This window comes from Anomaloglossus baeobatrachus (genome assembly GCF_048569485.1).
Source record: "Anomaloglossus baeobatrachus isolate aAnoBae1 chromosome 5 unlocalized genomic scaffold, aAnoBae1.hap1 SUPER_5_unloc_3, whole genome shotgun sequence".
Taxonomy (NCBI): Eukaryota; Metazoa; Chordata; class Amphibia; order Anura; family Aromobatidae; genus Anomaloglossus; species Anomaloglossus baeobatrachus.
Genome location: NW_027441806.1, coordinates 366,230 through 389,313, shown reverse-complemented (window position 1 = coordinate 389,313; position 23,084 = coordinate 366,230). Strand labels below are relative to the sequence as shown.

The window sequence follows — 23,084 nt, the reverse complement described above, 5'->3', positions numbered from 1 at the left end:
TCTACTGCTATCTTCACAGAATGCTGTGACCAAGTTTGTACTGATTTTCAAAAACGTTTCCACCAAGTTTTACCTGACATTGCGCTCCATTCGTGCTCAATATCATCCAGTTTACCTTGTCCATGCCAGAATATAATTTCTGCTTACTTTAATTGTTTTGTTAATGAATCTAGCAATTCCTTCTCCTTCTTTATCTCACTTGTCCACATATCCCAAGGGAAATCATTAATCTGTGATGAATTGAATTGTACTGGGGACACCGTTACGTTTCTCTTTCCTATAGAAGTGATATTGAAATTTCCTTCCTTCTTTGAAAGAGATCTCACATTTCCTTCTATACAATACAATCCCATAGGTAAATTTGACTTATGTACACAAGTAGGATAGAAAGCAGAAACAGCTTCTGTCTCAGACATGACCTGGAAACAAATCTTATTTGGACTTACTGGGGTCACCAGATCATGTATTGTCTGTACAGTCTCTATTCTGGCATGACAAGAAGAATGATTATGGAAACATGAATGATAGATCACCTTATCCTGTCCAGGTAAACACATCACCTTAGAAGCAAAATGTAAACATTAAGAAATGTCTAATTGTTCAGTGTTTACACCATCGAATGCACAATCTGTGTATTGCAATTGATAAAACACTAGTTGTATATTACTGACAAGAATCCCCAAAACTGTTGCAGGAACAATCGTTCCTTCTCTTCCGATCACTGGGATTAGTGATGTTCCTACACAAATGTTTTGTTCACATCCTAACCACTTATTTACCCACAAATCTGTGTGATTCAATGCAAAATTATACTCTGCAGGTTAATTCCTCAGTATTTTGTAGGATTGTCCAGCAAACAGGTCCAAAATTTAAAAGTAAAAAAAAGTTTTTTCTTTATTTCATTGTAGATAAAATTCCATTATGTCAAGTACACAAAGCATAGAGCAGGAGGACGCGTTTCAGATATCACATCCTTATTCTGTCTCCATACAGAACATAATGAAACAAGCCTTTTAACCTCATAACGACTGCCGTACGACTTAAAGCGTCGGAAAAACAGGGTACCTATTCTGTTCCGACGCTTTAAGACATCAGGCTGAAAAAAGCCTGTAGCGCCCCCCCCAGCGACCGAAAATCTTGGGGGTTTCAGCTACCGGGGGTAGCTGAGACCCCCCAGATTATGAATCGGGGTGTTTTTTTTTGGACCCCGATAATGTGATCGCCGGTATACACCGTATACCGACGATCACATAAAAAAAAAAAGAAATGCCTGGTAAAACTGATTTCTTTTTCATCTGACATGATCAAACATGTCAGATGAGAAAGAAATATAAACCCCTACTGCCCCCAAGGCCCCCGATACCGGAGAATATCAACAGCCAACCCCCCGCCCCTCAGGAACATTCAAAATGGCGCCGAAGCGCACCGAAAACTGCCGCCGCCGACGACTCTGCATTCATGTCCATCCGATCTGAAGTGATAAAACATTTCATATCGGAGGGAAATGTCCTCCCTCTGAACCCTCCTCCGGTACACCAAAGCCCTCTGGTCCGCTGGACCCCTCCGGTTTTCCAGAACCCCCCCCCCCGAATCCGGAGCATGCATGATGGCGACGCGCACAGCAACGCGCTGGCCGTGACTGAAGATCCATCCCCAGGTCCTGCCATGTCATACCCAATCATCCCCCATCATCCCCCTTCCCCCGGTCTTCCTTCCCCGGTACCTGGCTGTTGCTCCGGTCCCCGTGATGATCCCTCCTCTTCTTTCTGGAAAGCTGGCAACGCATGTGCAGACAGCGGCTGTCAGCTGGCTCCTTGCAAGCAGGGACGCTGACCTCACTGCTGCTTATTCTGCTGTACTGTGGACCGGGAGAGCATGAGTGCAGTAATCTGCAGCCACACTCCTCACATGGAGGACCTGCTGTTCTAGAAAATGGGGGTACGTTCTCTGAGCGTGCCTCTCATATTCTGGAATGAGGTTACTGCAGGTCACTCTGCCCTAGGTTGGACCGGGGCAGTGTGAGTGCAGTATTCTCAGATTACTGCACCCACACTGCTCACATGAAGAGCTTGCTTTTCCAGAAAATGGGGGATACGTCCTCTGAGCGTGCTCCTAGTTCCAGAGTCGTCGTGGGACCTCCAAAATGGATTACAGTGGACCAGAATTTTTTTATTTTCAATAAATTGGTGAAAGAGGGAATGTCTTGGGGAGCATTTTTTCAAATAACATTTTTTTGTTGTCTTTATTTTTTTCTGTTACTGACTGGGTTCGTGATGTCGGGTATCTGTTTAGATGCCGTGACATGACAAACTTCTGGGCTTGATGCCAGGTGACATTACAGCTGGTATCAACCCCGTATATTACCCCGGTTGCCACCGCTCCAGGGCAGCGGGATTAGGTGGGGCGAAGGGCCAGGATTGGCACATCTAATGGATGCGCCACTTCTGGGGCGGCTGCGGCCTGCAATTTTTAGGCTGGGAAAGGCCAAATAACCATGGCCCATCCCACCCTGATAATACCAGATCACAGCTGTCTGCTTTACCTTGGCTGGTTATCCAATTTGAGGGGGACCCCACTTTTTTTTTTAATAATTTCAAAATAGTTAAAAAAAAACAGCCTGGGGTGACCTCCAAATTGGATCACCAGCCAAGGTGAAGCTGCCAGCTGTGGTCTACAGGCTGCAACCATCTGCTTTAGCCTAGCTGGCTATCAAAAATGGGGGGACCCCAAGTCATTTTTTTTTTTAATTATTTATTTATATTTGAGCTAAATACAAGGCACAACAAAATGAAAGTCACTAACAGGCACCAGCTTAGAATATGCATGGGGTAGGACATTATATATGTGTTAGACATCTATCCATCCATCCATCCTAGATCTTTAGGCTGTGCACCCACAATCAGGATGTGCAGCATTTTGGATGCAGAGTGTTGTCACTGCGTCCATAACGCTATGTTGTGCAGTACAAGCACTGCGTCCTAGACAGTGTCGCTGATTGTGGGCAGGTAGCCTAAAAGTGAGAAATTTGGCACTACAGCAACATTTTTGTAAAGTACTGTAGATTCAAAATTCTCACTATACCCCTGAATAGAGTGCTTGAAGGGTCTAGTTTCCAAATGGTGTCACTTGTTGGGGTTTCTGCTGTGTAGGTGCCCTAGGGGCTCTGCAAATGCGATATGTTGCCTACAATTTATTTCAACTTTTACAAAATTCAAATCATGCTCCTTTCGTTCCGAGCCCTACTTTTTGTCCAAACAAAGGTTTTTTTTGTCACATATGGGGTATCACTGCGCTAATAAATTGGATAACAAACTGTGTGGTCCATTTTTTTGTATTTCCTCTTGAAAAAAGGAGGAATTTGGTGCTAAAGCAACATTTTTCTGAAAAAAATTAAAATTTTCAATATGACTACCTAAAGTTATCAAATTCTATGAAGTACCTGTGGGTTCAAAATGCACACTATACCCCTAGATAAAATCCTTGAGGGGTCTAGTTTCCAGAATGGGGTTACTTGTGGGGGAGCTCCACTGTTTGTTTAAGCACCTCAGGGGGTCTCCAAACGCAACAGGGCGTTTGCTAATGATTCCTGCCAATTTTGCAGTCAAATGGTGCTCCTTTCCTTCCGAGCCCTGCCATGCACCCAAACAGTTGATTTCCACCACATATGAGATATCGGTGTACTCAGAAGAAATTGCACACTAAATTTTATCGTGCATATTTTTCCTGTTACCATTGTGAAAAAAGCTACCTGGTTGAAGTAACAATTTTGTGGTAAAAATTATTTTTTTTTATTTTCATGGCTCAATGTTGTTAAAGTCTGTGAACCACTTGGGGGTTCAGAGTACTCACCAAGCATCTAGATAAATTCCTTGAGGGGTGTATTTTCCAAAACGTGGCCACATGTTGGGGAGCTTCACTGTATAGGCACCTCAGGGGCTCTCCAAACGCTACATGGCGTTCGCTATTGATTCCAACCAATTTTGCAGTCAAATGGCACTCCTTTCCTTCCGAGCCCTGCCGTGTACCCAAACAGTTGATTTCCACCACATATAAGGTATCGCCAAACTTAAGAGAAATTGCACAATACATTTTATGGTGATTTTTTTCCAGTTACCCTTGTGAGAAAAAAAGCTACCCGGGTGCAGTAACAATTTTGTGGTAAAATTTTATTATTTTATTTTCATGGCTCAATGTTATAAAATTCTGTGAAGCACCTGGGGGTTCAGGGTACTACCAAACATCTAGATAAATTCCTTGAGAGGCCTAGTTTCAAAAATGGGGTCACTTGTGGGGAGTTTCTGCTATTTACATACCTTAGGGGCCCTACAAATGCGACATGGTGCCCGCAATCTTTTTCAGCCAAACGTCTTTTCCAAAATTCAAATATTGCTCCTTCCGTTCCAAGCCCTCCTAATTGTCCAAACAAAGGTTTGTGACGACATGTGAGGTATCACTACGCTTATAAGAAAATGGATAACAAACATTGGGGTCCAATTTTTGGGATTATCTCTTGATAAAGTGAGAAAATTGATGCTAAAACAACATTTTTGAGAGAAAAAATGAAAATGTTCAATATGACAACATAATGTTATCAAAATCTGTGGAGTACCTGTGGGTCCAAAATGCTTACTATACCCCTAGATAGAAGCCTTGAGAGGTCTAGTTTCCAAAATGGCATCACTTGTGAGGGGTTTCTGCTGTTTAGGTACCTTAGCGGACCTGTAAATGCAACATGGTGCCCGCAATCTATTTCAGCCAAATTTGCTTTCCAAAATTCAAATATTGCTCCTTCTGTTCTGGGTCCTCCCATTTGTCCAAACAGAGGTTTCTTACCACATGTGGGGTATTGTCGCACTCATAAGAAATTGGGTAACAAGTTTTGGGATCCATTTTTTGTGTTATTTCTTCTAAAAGTGAATTAATTTGGGGTAGAGCAACATTTTTAGGTAAAATTCATTTTTTTTTTTTGCTTTTTTTCATTCCACATTGCTTTAGTTCCTGTGAAGCACCTGAAGGGTTAATAAACTTCTCGGATGTGGTTTTGAGTACTTTGAGGGGTGCAGTTTTTAGCATGGTGTCACTTTTGGGTATTTTTTGTCACCTAGGCCTCTCAAAGTCACTTCAAATGTGATGTGGCCCCTAAAAAAATGGCTTTGTAAATTTTGATGTAAAAATGATAAATTGCTAATAAACTTTGAACTCTTCTAACTTCTTAACAAAATCAAATTTTGTTTCCAAAATTGCGCTGGTGTAAAGTAGACATGTGGGAAATGTTATTTATTAACCATTTTGTGTCACAGAACTCTCTGGTTTAACGCTATAACAATTCAAAGTTGAAAATTGCTAATTTTTCAAAATTTTTGCCAAATTTTATAAATAAACGCCAAAAATATTGTCCAAAATTTGGTACTAACATGAAGTCCAATATGTAATGAAAAAACAATCTCAGAATCACCGGGATCCGATGAAGAGTTCCAGAGTTATAACCTCATGAAGTGACACTGTTCAGAATTGCAAAATTTGGTCTGGTCATTAAGGTAAAAATTAGCTCTGTCACTAAGGGGTTAAACAGAACATTGAGACTATCACAGAGCAGGTGCATTTAAAAGGAGACTGTTACGGGGGGCTGTCTGATAATAAAACCTAAAGGAATATCAGAGAGTCAGGGTCCACCGTGCAAAGACTCTGCTGCAGACTATGGCAGAGTGCAATACCTCTGTTAAACTCACAGAGGAATATAATTAGTAAATAAGGCAATTCCTCCCTTACTTGGAGGGTGTGTGGAATGATCTCTGTTAATGATCATAGAGACAAAAGCAGTGAGTGTGAAATGGCACCTACCTCGGTCCGTTCCTCTAGTGGTGCCAGGAGACAGACATCAGCGTAAGCCGCACAAAGCTCCTACCTGCGTTCGCTCCACTAGTGTGCGAGGACACGAACCACTAGATATGGCACCTGCCTAGGCCCGCTCTTCTAGTGGTGCAGAAGAGACGGACAGCAGCGTAAGCCGCACAAAGCTCCTACCTGCGTTCGCTCCACTAGTGTGCGAGGACACGAACCACTAGATATGGCACCTGCCTAGGTCCGCTCTTCTAGCGGTGCAAAAGAGACGGACAGCAGCATAAGCCGCACAAAGTTCCTACCTCTGTTTGCTCCCCTAGTGTGCGAGGATACGAACAACTGCCAGACGCAGTATAAGGAACGTTACCCTAGCGGCAACGTCCACCTACGAGTAGAAGCACATGGCCCAGCGGACCATGTGCCTCAGGCACCTGCCTATGTCCGCTCCACTAAGAGGTAAGGATACGGACTCCAGCCGAAGCTGTAAGGTATAAGAACGCTACCCTGCCGGTAGCGCTCACCTAACATAGACAGAGAGATGCCTAGAGGGACGTGCACAGGGCGTCTACCCTCATGCATGAACCAAGAGGACTGAGCGCCGGGCGGCGTGCATCAGGGTCTTATATAGACTCTGTGCCTCATCCAAGATGGAGGACACCAGAGCCAATCCGCTGCCAGAATGACAGCAATAACGTCACGCTGGCCTATCACCGAGCAAAGCGTCACAAGCACATGACCAGCGACCAATCGGCATAGAAGGTGTCAGAGACATGTGACCACGTGTCACAAGCACATGACCAGCGGCCAATCAGCTTAGATGTCAGAGACATGTGACCTCGTGTCAGCGATGATGTCACCCGCACATGTGCAATGGCTCCAAGATAGGACTTAGTCTCCAGCGCTTGCACATGTGCAGTAGCAAGAAATCCGAAGATAGTCTCCAGAGCCACAGCAACCATAACAGTACCTCCCCCTCAAGGGCCCCCCTTTCGGCGACGCAGGTAATCGGCAACTAAGTCGGGAGCATGGACAGCCTCCTCAGGCTCCCAAGAGCGATGTTCCGGGCCGTAGCCCTCCCAATCTATCAAGAAGAACCTGCGCCCTCTAACCATCTTAGAACCAACTATGGCTCATACCTCATAGCTAGAGCGAGAGGAATCAGAGGCAGGAGAGTGCACTTCACGAGCGTGAGGTAAAATAGCCGGCTTTAGCAGTGAAACATGGAATTTGTCATGGATTGTAAGATGGACGGGTAACTTCAATTGGTAGACTACACGATTTACCTGTCGAAGAACCTCGTAAGGACCCAGGAAGCGAGGAGCAAATTTGACAGAGCTCACTCTAAGTTTCACGTGTTTTGCAGAGAGCCACACAAAGTCCCCTGGAGAACAGACAGTAGCCGGGCGACGAAACCGATCGGACACCGTCTTCATACGGTCCTTAGCTGCTTGGATCGACTCTTGAGTCCGATCCCAAACCTCTCTGGCATTAGTTGCCCAGTCGGCAACAAGAGGAGGAGGTGCAGCAGCGGAAAACGGTACCGGTACCCTAGGGTGTTGCCCATTATTGAGTACGAACGGTGTCTGCCCAGTGGCTTCAGCCAGCGAATTGTTAAAGGCAAATGCTGCCCAGGGTAGGAGGGAGGACCAGTTATCGTGGTTCTCAGCAACAAAGTGTCGAAGGTATATAATCATGGATTGATTGGTACGCTCCGGATGGTATGCCGAAGAGAGATTCAACTCAATTTGCAGAAGGCTACAAAGATCTCGCCAGAAACGGGAAGCAAATTGCGGGCCTGTATCACAAATGATATGATCTGGCATCCCGTGAAGCCTAAAGACATGATTGAGGAATAGTTTGGCTAGTACCCAGGAAGATGGGATTCTCGATAACGGTACGAGATGAACCATCCGGGAGAAATGGTCCGTAATGACCCACACAAATCTATGTCCCTGTGAACACGGAAGATCACCCACAAAGTCCATGCCTACCACCTCCCATGGTCTATCTGGCACTGGTAAAGGATGCAAGAGCCCAGCCGGTCTCTGCCGTAACAGGCGGTTGCGAGCACACGAGTAGCAGGAACCGACATATCTCTTGACGTGGCTGGCTAAGTGTGGCCACCAATACCACCTCTCGAGTAACTCTCGTGTCCGTCTAATACCAAAATGCCCACCCACCTTTGAGGTGTGGGCCCACGACAGTATATCATTCTGTCGATCCGGCGGAACAAAGGTCTTGCCGGTGGGATTTGGTCTAATGTCACAGGGGAGAGCGTATGAAAAACCATGGGGGGAAGAATAAGATGAGGTTCGTCAATCTCTTCCTGGGTAGAAACCATAGAGCGAGACAGGGCGTCTGCCTTGTTATTCTTACTCCCAGACAGATAGTTGATGGAGAAGTGAAAGCGGGAGAAAAACAAGGACCAGCGGGCTTGGCGAGGATTCAGACGCTGAGCGGTTTGTAAGTACGTCAGATTCTTATGGTCTGTATAGACCTGGAAAGGATGTTTCGCTCCTTCCAGCAAGTGACGCCACTCCTCCAAGGCTAGTCTCAGGGCGAGCAGTTCCCTATCCCCAATGGTATAGTTTCTCTCTGCCGGTGAAAAGGTTTTAGCAAAGAAGAAACACGGCCTTTTTCTACCTGCACCGTTCTTTTGATACAAGTCCGCACCAGCACCCACTGAAGAGGCATCAACCTCCAAGAGGAAGGGCTTATTCTCATCGGGTCTTTGAAGAACGGGAGCAGTTGAAAAGTGTCTTTTTACTGCCTCAAAAGCCTGGGATGTTTCAGTAGACCAGACTTTTGGATTAGCACCTTTCTTAGTCAAGGCCACCAAAGGGGCCACCAAAGTAGAGAAATGGGGTATGAACTGCCTGTAATAATTTATGAATATTAAGAAGCATTGCACCGCCTTCAAGGAATGAGGTTCGGACCATTCCAGGACAGCAGAGAGCTTCGCAGGATCCATAGCTAGACCCTCTTGTGAGATAATGTAGCCCAAAAAAGGCAAGGATGACTGCTCGAATACACAATTTTCGAGTTTAGCAAACAATGAGTGCTCCCTTAAATGGGAAAGGACTCGAACGACATCCTGACAATGAGTCTCCAGATCAGGAGAAAAAATCAGGATATCGTCCAGATACACCACGACGGAGGATAACAGTAAATCCCTGAACACATCGTTTACGAAGTCCTGAAATACTGCGGGTGCATTACATAAACCAAAAGGCATGACGAGGTATTCATAGTGACCGTCTCGGGTGTTAAAAGCAGTCTTCCATTCGTCACCCTCTCGAATTCGTACCAAGTTATACGCACCCCGCAGATCCAACTTCGTAAAAACTTGAGCTCCCCTCAGTCTGTCAAAGAGCTTCGAAATTAAAGATAACGGGTATTTGTTCTTTATTGTGATTGCGTTGAGACCCCTGTAATCTAGGCAGGGACGCAAATCACCCTCTTTCTTCCTAACAAAGAAAAATCCAGCTCCCGCGGGAGAGACAGACTTACGAATGAACCCCTTCTCTAAACTCTCTCTTATATAGGTCGACATGGCCTCTGACTCAGGTATTGACAGGGGGTAAACCCTGCCCTTAGGTGGAACCGAACCTGGGAAAAGGTCTATGGCACAGTCATACGGCCTATGAGGTGGAAGAACCTCAGCACCCTGTTTGGAGAACACGTCAGCGAAATCCAAATAGGGTGTAGGTATGGGAGAGAGATCAGTTGATGCAACCGCAACGACCTTAGGTGGTAAGGGAAGACATCGGGACTGACATTTCGAACCCCAACTAATAATGCTGTCAGACTCCCAGTCAATTAGAGGAGCATGAGTCCGAAGCCATGGGAGACCCAGAAGAACGTCGTCTATACCCTCAGGCAAAACAAGAAAAGAAATCTTCTCTATGTGACCCTGAGGCAGGGAAAGGCGCAAGGGAACTGTCCTCAATGTAATGGAGTCAGACAACATAGTCCCATTAACAACACGGACAGGAATAGGCGCCTCTAACATGATAGAGGGAATATTGTGTCTTTTTACAAATCCTGAGGACACAAAAGTCCAGTCAGCTCCGGAATCCACAAAAGCCATAATAGGCCATGTATTCTCAGAGAACGAGAGCTGACCTGGGATACTACACTTAGAGGATGCAGAAGACGTCTCTAGTAACCCCCCTCTAATGGTTACTAGGCCTGGGAGTTTCCCTGATGACTAGAACACTTGTTGGCATAGTGCCCAGCCTGACGACATATGTAACATATAGGAGGACCAGACTTGCGTAGTCTGGAGGACGTATGACCTAACTCCATAGGAGTGGGAGATGTTTCAGATGCTGAGGAAGATGGTAGTGAACCCTCAACAACTGGAATAGCCCGATGCTTAAGGCGTGAGGAAGAGACCTCGAGTCTACGTTCCCTATGGCGTACGTCGATCCTCGTTGCTACTGTGATCAAGTCCTCCAGAGAAGCAGGAACCTCATGAGTAGCAAGGGCATCCTTGACATAGCCTGCCAACCCTCTCCAGAAGATAGGAATCAACACCTTCTCTGGCCAATCTAGTTCTGCCACCAGAGTTCTAAAAGCAATGGCATAAGAACTAGTGGATAACGAACCCTGCGATAGATCTAAGAGTCTCAGGGCCGCATCATGGGTAACCTGCGGACCCATGAATACCGCTTTAAGAGCATCAAGAAAGTCTTGATGTCTCAGAGTAACCACATCAGAGCGCTCCCATAAGGGAGTCGCCCATTCTAAGGCTTTGTCCTGAAGTAAGGAGATGATAAAGCCTACTCTGGACCTCTCCGTAGAGAAGCGAGAAGAGTTGACCTCTAGGTGTATCTGACACTGACTAATGAAACCATGACATGATCTGGCATCGCCAGAATATCTGTTTGGCATAGCAAGTCGAGGATCATGTGCAGATGTCACCATGGTCTGAGGTTTATCCTCTATACTCTTGAGCCGCGACTCAAGTACTTGTATGTAACGGTGTAACTGCTGATATTCTGCCATAACTGCCAGACCCTTGGCTCAGTCCTAATGTTACGGGGGGCTGTCTGATAATAAAACCTAAAGGAATGTCAGACAGTCAGGGTCCACCGTGCAAAGACTCTGCTGCAGACTATGGCAGAGGAAAAGGGGTATATAAGTGTACCACTGTAAAAAATAATAGCACAAGTGCAGAGTGCAATACCTCTGTTAAACTCACAGAGGAATATAATTAGAAAATAAAGCAATTCCTCCCTTACTTGGAGGGTGTGTGGAATGGTCTCTGTTAAAGATCACAGAGACAAAAGCAGTGAGTGTGAAATGGCACCTACCTAGGTCCGTTCCTCTAGTGGTGCCAGGAGATGGACAGCAGCGTAAGCCGCACAAAGCTCCTACCTGCGTTCGCTCCACTAGTGTGCGAGGACACGAACCACTAGATATGGCACCTGCCTAGGTCCGCTCTTCTAGTGGTGCAAAAGAGACGGACAGCAGCGTAAGCCGCACAAAGCTCCTACCTGCGTTCGCTCCACTAGTGTGCGAGGACACGAACCACTAGATATGGCACCTGCCTAGGTCCGCTCTTCTAGTGGTGCAAAAGATACGAACAACTGCCAGACGCAGTATAAGGAACGTTACCCTAGCGGCAACGTCCACCTACGAGTAGAATCACAAGGCCCAGCCGGACCATGTGCCTCAGGCACCTGCCTATGTCCGCTCCACTAAAAGGTAAGGATACGGACTGCACCCGAAGCTGTAAGGTATAAGAACGCTACCATGCCGGTAGCGCTCACCTAACATAGACAGAGAGATGCCTAGAGGGACGTGCACAGGGCGTCTACCCTCATGCATGAACCAAGAGGACTGAGCGCCGGGCGGCATGCGTCAGGGTCTTATATAGACTCTGTGCCTTATCCAAGATGGAGGACACCAGAGCCAATCCGCTGCCAGAATGACAGCAATGACGTCACGCTGGCCTATCAGCGAGCAAAGCGTCACAAGCACTTGACCAGCGACCAATCGGCATAGAAGGTGTCAGAGACATGTGACCACGTGTCACAAGCACATGACCAGTGGCCAATCAGCTTAGAAGGTGTCAGAGACATGTGACCTCGTGTCAGCGATGATGTCACCCGCACATGTGCAATGGCTCCAAGATAGGACTTAGTCTCCAGCGCTTGCACATGTGCAGTAGCAAGAAATCCGGACATAGTCTCCAGAGCCACAGCAACCGTAACACCTTCCCTCAACCCAACCTGTACAACCAGCTACCGCCCCATATCACTACTCCCGTTCACCTCAAAACTCCTGGAACAGCATGTCCATGCTGAACTTCCCCCCACCTCTCATCTAAGGGGTACTTTGCACGCTGCGACATTGCTAGCAATCTCGTTAGCGATGTGAAATTCTAGATAGCAAGTGCGATCTTTCGAGATCGCACATGCGTAAAGTGTTGTGAATGTTAGTTATGTTTTGGCTGCTGGGAGGCTCCCTCTAGTGGCCAGGAATGGTTTGGACTTGGAATAGGTGTGTTGTGCAGTGGGTGTTTCCTTTGCTAACTCTCTGCTTATTTAAATCCTGGTCTGATTGCAGGCTGTTGCCGGATGTCAGTTGTTCTTTGTATCTCCAGCCTGCTTAATCCTGCTCTACACCACATCTTCCCCAGATAAGTGCTTGCTCTTTATTTATTGTCTGGTTCTTTTGTTTATCTGGGTTTGTCATTTGCTGTGGTTGGTTTCAGTTTATTTGCTTGCAGGGATTTTCCCCCTCAGTGGATTGTTGGGGAACTCCCTGCAGTTCTGTGTGGAGTATAACTCCTTTGGGTCCATGTGTTTGTGGCTTGTTGACTTTGTTATGATTCTTGTTTTCTGTTCATTGGTGTGACAGGCGCACCTGGTATAGGACAGAGTTCAGATCGTGCGATCTGAGGGCCTTTTTGTACTATCAGGAAGTTGGTATTTTTCAGGGTTTTTCTCTGGCCACCATAAGTCCCTTTCCTGTCCTTTCCTATTTTAGTCAGAGGGGGCCTCACCTTTTGCTAATCCTGTCATCTACCTGTGTATTGTGTTTTTCCTATATTACCGCAGTCTTTGAATGTGGGGGGCTAGCTATTCTTGTCTTTTTTCTGAGGCAGAGAGTTATTCATCTTTCCTACCTTTAGGATAGTTAGTTCTCCGGCTGAGTTCGCGGTGCACAGGATGTTAGTTCACCCCTTGGCTACTTCTAGTTTGTGATGGTTAGTAAGGGGATGGCGGCCAGATTAGTTGCCAATGCTCTTGTCCCTTTTTGCCAATGATTTGTGGTGGTCTTCCATGGTTCCGGATCATAACAGTAAAGTGACCTACGTGCGATCTCAAAAGATCGCACTTGCAATCTAGAATTTCACATCGCTAACGAGATCGCTAGCGATGTCGCAGCGTGCAAAGCACCACTAACTCTCTCTTTGACAACCTACAGTCCGGCTTCTTCCACATCATTCTACCGAAACTGACCTGACTAAAATCACAAATGACTGACTTAAGGGTACTTTACACGCTGTGATATCACTATCGATATAGCTAGCAACCGTACCCGCCCCGTCGGTTCTGCGTCATGGGCAAATCGCTGCCCGTGGCGCACAACATCACTTACACCCGTCACACGGACTTACCTTCCCTGCAACGTCGCTGTGGCCGGCGAACTGCCTCCTTTCTAAGGGGGCGCTACGTGCGGCGTCCCAGAGACGTCACACGGCAGCCGTCCAATAGAAGCGGAGGGGCGGAGTTGAGTGGGACGAACATCCCGCCCACCTCCTTCCTTCCTCATTGCGGCCATCCGCAGGTACGAGGTTGTTGCTCGTTCCTGCGGTGTCACACATAGCGATGTGTGCTGCCGCAGGTACGACAAACAACCTCGCTACTGAATAGGCAACGATTTTTAGTAAGTGAACGACGTCTCACATACCAACGATTTTTGCCTCTTTTGCGATCGTTTAAGGTCGCTCATCCGTGTTACACGCTGCGACGTCGCTAACGACGTCGGATGTGCGTCACAAACACTGTGACCCCGACGATATATTGTTAGCAATGTCACAGTGTGTAAACGGCCCTTTACTGCCAAAGCTAACAAGCACTTCTCCATACTCCTACTTCTAGACCTGTCCTCAGCCTTTGACACTGTCGACCACTCCCTCCTATTACAGATCCTCTCTTCCTTTGGTGTCAGAGATATTGCCCTTTCTTGGATCTCTTCATACCTTTCCAACCGCACTTTTAGTGTCTCCCACTCCCACACAACCTCTTCTTCCCAGCCTCTCTCTGTTGGCGTCCATCAAGGCTCTGTCCTGGGACCTTTACTTTTTTCTACCTATATAGTTGGCCTGGGATAACTCATAAAGTCCCATGGCTTCCAGTACCACATATATGCCAATGACACTCAGATCTACCTCTCTGGCCCAGATGTCACATCTATGCTGTCCAGAATCCCAGAGTGTCTAACTGCTATATCCTCCTTTTTCTCCTCTCGCTTCCTAAAGCTCAATGTGGCCAAAACTGAACTAATTATCTTTTCTCCATCTCACCTACACTCTCCACCTGATCTATCTATTACAATAAATAGCACCATGCTCTCGCCAGTACCCAAAGTTCGGTGCCTCGGAGTGACCTTTGACTCTGCCTTGTCCTTCATACCACACATGTGACGCCCTGGCCTATCATGTCATCACAGGGTATTGTGCAATCTGCCCTTCTGCACAGTATCCACCCTCCTTGGTTACGGGTCCTGGTTCTTTGGTGTTGCTAACAGCTTAGCCAATCAAAATCCTAGGAACATTTTGCACTTTACCCACCAGACACACCATTGGGGGGCCTGAAGGGAATATGGCCGCCCACATGAGGGGTTGGTGAGGGGAAAGTGAAGAAAGTGACAGTTGAGCTAGAGTTGAGCTGAAGTTGAGCAAGGGAGAGGAGTGTGAAGCAGTGACTCTCTGAGAGGGAGAGGTCACCGGCTGGGAGCAGGGCTCCTGTAGTACTAGGTGGCAGAAGTTGGTCTGGGCCTGGTAGGAGCTGGAACCCCGGTCGCAGTGGATAGTGTCAAGGGCACGGACAGCCGAGGAGGGCAGCAGGTGGCCTTGAGCTATCACCAGTCAGGGGCTAGGGCACGACGGGGTACGTGGATCCCAGGCCGGAAAGTAGCTTCACGCATTCTGGTAATTTTTCCCGACGGGGGTGAAGACTTCAAGATTCATCCTCAACCCGCTCCAAAATCGGGGTACTAGCGCACCGATGAGATAGGACTTTCCCAATACAGTCCAAAGAAATCCTACGCGTGAACCCTGAGAGCAAGCTCACTCAGTTAGCCATATGGGTGAGCGGGACCCAAAGAGTTTTATACCCAAGGGTCCAACAGAGACAGAGGTGCCAAGGACAGTGCCACAGGCTAACAGCAACACCAAGGACACGGACCCAAGCGTGCTCCCTACAACCTGCAGTGATGCTCAGAATTCTGGTTTTACAAGCTGTCGGTGTTGTTATTTCCTGGACTGAGTGAGTACACTGAAAATCCCTGTTCTTATCCCCCACGGCACCCGAGCACCAACCATCCAACGAGCCCTGGGACACAAACCCCCTACCCTCGGAGGGGTTAAACATCAGCCTGCCACACAATCGTCACCGGGCTCCCCAATGGCAGCGGTGGTCCCTCACATTACCACACACCGTGGGTGGCGTCACAAACTTTCCATTCCCCCTGTAAATAGTCCCCCCCTTTTTTCTGAGTGGTCGCATGACCCCTGGGTCCAGAGACCCCTTGAGCTACTGCGGATCCGAATCCGAGCAGCCCGGCTGCTGGCACGGAGACGGCACAACTCAGATTTTCTGGCTTCACGAACAGCCTACGAGCAGGACCCACTTACCTGGGTGACGTGCACCTTGAAAGCCGAAGACCGAAAGTCAATATTCAGTTTCCCGCCAAGTCCTCCATTTTCCGCCATTTTTAAGCGCCAAAAGCCCGTCTTCTCCGAGAAAGCGTGCAAAGACTAAGCTCTGCCCCTCGTCTTCCCAGTGAGGCCGGAACCGGAAGTTCCCAGAGTGCCACGGTCAGCAAGAGGGTGCTGCGAAAAGACCAAGGGGGTGGGCCAGAATGTGTTACTAGCGGAAGTGGAGCAGGGACGCCAGGACTCTGTTACAACGTTACTGGAAGACGCAGTGGCAAGATGGCGGAGCGAGACTGGTCCCAGAGCATGCCGTCCCTGGGACCGCGGCATGGATAGAGGAAGAAACAGAGCAGTGTGCCGGAGGATGCAGATGCAATTCCTCTTCATTCTGAACCACTGGAGGGAAGAGATGAGGAGCCTGGCTGTGGCGGTGCGAGCCCGTGAGATTGAAATCCCACGTGAAGAGAGGGTAAGCGGTTACCCAGTCCCTGTATATTGCACAAATCCGGCCAAAGTAGCTGAGGGATCCGGACCGTCCCAGCTCGCGGTGAGCGCTCCACTATCGACTACCCCGTCCTCGGCGGACGCCGAGCTGCCCCACCAACCCCGGCAGCGGAACCTTCAGTTTATTTATCAGAGTCTCCGGCTGCAGCGATCCAGAACAAGGCCATCTTTCCAGCCACAGCAGCGGTCACCCAGACACCGGCCAGACCAGACCCGGCCGCATCTCGGGGCCCGTACTCAGAGGCGGAGCACCCGGGCCCTGCAACCCCGGCTGCGGAGCAGTTGGTTCATTAGTCTACACCAGCAGGAGCGGAACCAAGATGTGTGCCTGTTCAGTTACCGTGCGGCATCCCGACGGCTGTTGGGGCCGCCCGAGTTCAAGTAAAGCCAGAACCAGATAGGGAGCTGAGGCCTGATTACCTGCCTCCCAGTGAGCGTGAATAAGAATGTTAAAAATGTTACATTACCAGTAGTTGCGATGCCATAGAATTGTTAGGTATCGGTGTTTTCGTTTGTTATTTTCCATAGCTTATTATTTTTCATATAAAAAACGCTAGTGAATAAGTGCCTAATCAACCAGTTTTAGTGAAAAGGGTGAAAATTACCTGATTTACAAGTAAATTGTTGAAAAGTGTACAACAAGTACATGGACTCTGTTACAAAGTTTTAAATATATTAAGTAAAAATGGACCACAGTCACAGGACTGGCGTGACCAACACAAACTTGTGTCTTGTATAATAGTTGCACCTCCTGTGCCAAGCAGAGTCGTCTAAAGTACAAAACTCGGGACCTTAACCCAGTCAAGGACCCACCTTAGGTTTCCAGGGGGAACAGGTTGTTTGGGTCGCGGGTTATTGGGATCCGGGATGTTGGGACTGGACTGTAGCAGGAAGGGGCTGCAACGGAGTAGGTTGAGCCTCCGTTGCCATGGAAACCAGTAGGGCGACGAACTCTTAAAACAGGATTTTAGTAACGTTTAAGTGAATTGCCTCCCCTGTGTGGGATGGACCCGTTAATAAAAATGTGTTAACCGTTATATTTACCTTTTCCAGTTTAAAAGCAAAACAAAAATAAACCTCTGGTATCTTGTAGCTCGCGGACAAGCTATGTTTAACCAAGGGGGAATGTGATGCCCTGGCCTATCAGGTCGTCACAGGGTATTGTGTAATCTGCTCTTCTGCACAGTATCCACCCTCCTTGGTTACGGGTCCTAGTTCTTTGGCTAAGCTGTTAGCAACACCAATCAAAGTCCTAGGAACACTTTGCACTTTACCCACCAGACACACCATTGGGGGGCTTGAAGGGAATATGGCCGCCCACATGGGGGTTGGTGAGGGGAAAGTGAAAGTGAAGAAAGTGACAGTTGACCTAGAGTTGAGCTGAAGTTGAGCAAGGGAGAGGAGTGTGAAGCGGTGACTCTCTGAGAGGGAGAGGTCACCGGCTGGGAGCAGGGCTCCTGAAGTACTAGGTGGCAGACGTTGGTCTGGGCCTGGTAGGAGCTGGAACCCCGGTCACAGGGGTTAGTGTCAATAGGCATGGACAGCCGAGGAGGGCAGCCGGCGGCCTTGAGCTATCACCGGGCAGGGGCCAGGGCATGACGGGGTACGTGGACCCCAGGCCGGAAACTAGCTTCACGCGTTCCGGTAATTTACCCGACGGGGGTGAAGACTTCAAGATTCATCACTTACCCACTCCAAAATTGGGGTACTAGCGCACTGATGGGATAGGACTTCCCAATACAGTCCAAAGAAATCCTACAAGCTGCAGTGGTGCTCAGAATTCTGGTTTACAAGCTGTCGGTGTTGTTATTTCCTGGACTGAGTGAGTACACTGAAAACCCCTGTTCTTATCTCCCACGGCACCCAAGCACCAACCATCCAAAGGGCCCCAGGACACAAATCCCCTACCCATGGAGGGCTTAAACATCAGGCTGCCACACCATCGTCACCGGGCTCCCCAACGGCAGCGGTGGTCCCTCACATTACCACACATCGTGGGTGGCACCACGAACTTTCCATTCCCCATGTAAATAGTCCCCCCCCCCTTTTTTCTGAGTGGCCGCACGACCCCTGGGTCCGGAGACCCCTCGAGCCACCGCGGATCCGCATCCCAGCTGCCTGGCTGCTGGCACGAGGGCGGCACACACATCCAATCCCTCACCACCTCCTGCCGTCATCAACTCAAAAATATTTCCAGAATCCGTCCTTTCCTCAATTTGCAATCTACAAAAATGCTAGTGCATGCCCTCATAATCTCCCACCTCGATTACTGTAACATCCTCCTCTGTGGCCTCCCTGCTAACACGCTCGCCCCTCTCCAGTCCATCCTTAATTCTGCTGCCCGACGGATCCACCTCTCGCCTCAATACCACCCTGCTTCTTCTCTCTGCAAGTCTCTCCACTGGCTCCCAATCTTCCACCATATCCAATTCTAGCTACTAACACTGACATACAAAGCCGTCCATAATCTGTCTCCTCCGTATATCTCTGAACTAATCTCCCACTACACTCCAAAACGTCACCTCCAGTCCTCACAAGATCTCCTTCTCTCCTCTCTCATTCGCTCCTCATGCAACCGACTCCTAGACTTCTCCCGAGAATCCCCAGTCTTCTGGAATTCACTGCCTCAACACGTCAGACTATCTGCTACCCTTGCAAGGTTCAAACGGAACCTGAAAACTTATCTGTTCAGAAATGCCTATAATCTACAATGACCTCATTGCTTCACCAGCGTGTGGAGCTGCCGCCCCACCACCATGCTGCCGCCTGACCACCATGTGGAGCTGCCGCCCAACCGACACCCAACCTACTGTCTCCTCCCCAAAATCCTATAGAATGTAAGCCCGCAAGGGCAGGGCCCTCTTCCCTCTATACTAGTCTGTCTACTGTTACTTGTATATGTATTCTGTATGTAACCCCTTCTCATGTATAACACCATGGAATTAATGGTGCTCTATAAATAAATAATAATATTACTGTAATAAGTTTGAATAAATACAGTAAATATTTCTGGGTTGTGGACGAATTGTCTACATTTCAATTATTTCCTATGGGAAAATTTGCTTTGATATAAGAGTAACTTGGTTTAAGAGTACACTGACGGAACAAATTATGCTCGTAATCTAAGGTTCCAGTGTATTATGATATATATTTGCACTAGTTTAGATTTACTTTATCTTTCATTACAGTGACCCCTAGTGACCACACTGAGTAATTTATTCTCTAGGCAAAAAATTCTATTCATTAATATTTTGTGGATATTTGCTATTTAGCGTATTTGCACATTTGGGTAGGTGCAATAATATATATTATTTCTGGGTTACAAGTTGTTGTGATATACTTTGTTCAGTCTGGCATATATGAATATTTGGATCAACCAATTGGATTAATCTCTTTATTTTTTGCACAAATTGTGACCTCCAGTGACTTCTATAAGAATTTTTCATCCCGGGCATAAAACCTTTTTAAGTAACAGCTAATGGATATCTGTCATTTGCCATTATAAATGTTTTTCTGGTATAAACACGTGCTTTTATGGATGATTTGTGGAGGAAGAATGTTCTCTGCATATCCCCACTATTGTCATTGCTTAGATTGTTTTTAATTTCTTCAATAAAGAAATAGATTTTTATAAAAGAGAAGACATCTTTTCTGGCTTCAAACTTGGTTTGTTTTCATAGGTTTGTTGATTAGGAGTTACCATTGTGAATGAGATTTGGCCATTCTTTTTGGTTTCGTCTAATTATCTGTATCCTTACAGTCGTTTCAGGCCAATATGGACATCAAGTCCAGAGAAGACTCATGGAAGTCAAGGAGATAAGCAGCACACTATGAGACATTTTATAACCTGCAAAACTAAGAATGTAGTATATGCTGTTTTCTGTCCCTGCGGGCACTACTACATAGGCAAGACAATAAGACCTACAGTACAGACCAAAAGTTTAGACACACCTTCTCATCTCTAGAACAACTGTTAAGAGGAGACTTTGTGCAGCTGGCTTTCATGGTAAAATAGCTGCTAGGAAACCACTGCTAAGGACAAGCAGAAGAGACTTGTTTGGGCTAAAGAACACAAGGAATGGACATTAGACCAGTAGAAATCTGTTCTTTGGTCTGATGAGTCCAAATTTGAGATCTTTGGATCCAACCACCGTGTCTTTGTAGAAAAGGTGAACGGATGAACTCTACATGGCTGGTTCCCACCGTGAAGCATTGAGGAGGAGGTGTGACTGTGTGGGGGTGCTTTGCTGGTGACACTGTTGGGGATTCATTCAAAATTGAAGGCATACAGAACCAGCATGCCTACCACAGTATCTTGCAGCGGCGTGCTATTCCATCTGGTTTGCGTTTAGTTGGACCATCATTTTATTTTTCAACAGGACAATGACCCCAAACACACCTCCAGGCTGTGTAAGGGCTATTTGACTAAGAAGGAGAGTGATGGGGTGCTACGCCAGATGACCTGGCCTCCACAGTCACCAAACCTGAACCCAATCGAGATGGTTTGGGGTAAGTTGGACAGCAGAGTGAAGGCAATAGAGCCAACAAGTGCTAAGCATCTCTGGAAACTCATTCAAGACTGTTTGAAAACCATTTCCGGTGACTACCTCTTGAAGCTCATCAAGAGAATGCCAAGAGTGTGCAAAGTAGTAATGAAAGCAAAAGGTGGCTACTTTGAAGAACCTAGAATATAAGACATACAGTTAGGTCCAGAAATCTTTGGACAGTGACACAAGTTTTGTTATTTTAGCTGTTTACAAAAACATGTTCAGAAATACAATTATATATATAATATGGGCTGAAAGTGCACACTCCCAGCTGCAATATGAGAGTTTTCACATCCAAATCGGAGAAAGGGTTTAGGAATCATAGCTCTGTAATGCATAGCCTCCTCTTTTTCAAGGGACCAAAAGCAATTGGACCAGGGACTCTAAGGGCTGCAATTAACTCTGAAGGTGTCTCCCTCGTTAACCTGTAATCAATGAAGTAGTTAAAAGGTCTGGGGTTGATTACAGGTGTGTGGTTTTGCATTTGGAAGCTGTTGCTGTGACCAGACAACATGCGGTCTAAGGAACTCTCAATTGAGGTGAAGCAGAACATCCTGAGGCTGAAAAAAAAAAAAATCCATCAGAGAGATAGCAGACATGCTTGGAGTAGCAAAATCAACAGTCGGGTACATTCTGAGAAAAAAGGAATTGACTGGTGAGCTTGGGAACTCAAAAAGGCCTGGGCATCCACGGATGACAATAGTGGTGGATGATCGCCGCATACTTTCTTTGGTGAAGAAGAACCCGTTCAAAACATCAACTGAAGTCCAGAACACTCTCAGTGAAGTAGGTGTATCTGTCTCTAAGTCAACAGTAAAGAGACGACTCCATGAAAGTAAATACAAAGGGTTCACGTCTAGATGCAAACCATTCATCAATTCCAAAAATAGACAGGCCAGAGTTAAATTTGCTGAAAAACACCTCATGAAGCCAGCTCAGTTCTGGAAAAGTATTCTATGGACAGATGAGACAAAGATCAACCTGTACCAGAATGATGGGAAGAAAAAAATTTGGAGAAGAAAGGGAATGGCACATGATCCAAGGCACACCACATCCTCTGTAAAACATGGTGGAGGCAACGTGATGGCATGGGCATACATGGCTTTCAATGGCACTGGGTCACTTGTGTTTATTGATGACATAACAGCAGACAAGAGTAGCCGGATGAATTCTGAAGTGTACCGGGATATACTTTCAGCCCAGATTCAGCCAAATGCCGCAAAGTTGATCGGATGGCGCTTTATAGTACAGATGGACAATGACCCCAAGCATACAGCCAAAGCTACCCAGGAGTTCATGAGTGCAAAAAAGTGGAACATTCTGCAATGGCCAAGTCTATCACCAGATCTTAACCCAATTGAGCATGCATTTCACTTGCTCAAATCTAGACTTAAGACGGAAAGACCCACAAACAAGCAAGACCTGAAGGCTGCGGCTGTAAAGGCTTGGCAAAGCATTAAGAAGGAGGAAACCCAGCGTTTGGTGATGTCCATGGGTTCCAGACTTAAGGCAGTGATTGCCTCCAAAGAATTCGCAACAAAATATTGAAAATAAAAATATTTTGTTTTGGTTTGGTTTATTTGTCCAATTACTTTTGACCTCCTAAAATGTGGAGTGTTTGTAAAGAAATGTGTACAATTCCTACAATTTCTATCATAAATAAATAGATAACAGAACAAGCGCACTATGAGAAGCATCCGTGGAAACCTTTTAGCATTTAAATAAAAAGAACTGCTCACCTTTGCTGGTTGTGCGCCCCCGCACAACTTCAGTGAAAGCTTATCAGTCTGGAGTTCCTCCGATCTGAATCCTGTGTTCAGGCTTAAAGAATCCAGACTTGGGGTATCGTTGTCGGCTACTGAGCTCCACCTGCACCATGGAATTCAGGTTTTTTGGTCCTCGATCCTCCAGCTAACCAGCTGGATTCTTTAATGGGTCAGTAGGTCCTTTGCAGCTATTACCGATTCCCAATAGGGAGAAGGTATATGGATAGATTGCTTTCGGTCTAAATATAGCGCAATAAGGACGTCTGCTGGTGATATTTGTTGTACTTTATTAATTAATTAAGTACTCCTATTGATACAACGCGTTTCAGCAGAAATGCTTTCATCAGGTATCTGATACCTGATGAAAGCATTTCTGCTGAAACGCGTTGTATCAATAGGAGTACTTAATTAATTAATAAAGTACAACAAATATCACCAGCAGACGTCCTTATTGCGCTATATTTAGACCGAAAGCAATCTATCCATACAATTTCTATCAGATATTTTTGTTCAAACCTTCAAATTAAACGT

At 46.7% G+C, this 23,084-nt stretch overlaps 1 protein-coding gene across 1 annotated transcript in view; it reads left to right on the top strand.

The window, feature by feature from the left end:
* LOC142259155 (uncharacterized) overlaps positions 1-23,084 on the top strand; it is a 118,875-nt gene that overhangs the window by 68,754 nt on the left and 27,037 nt on the right. The window lies entirely within an intron of this gene.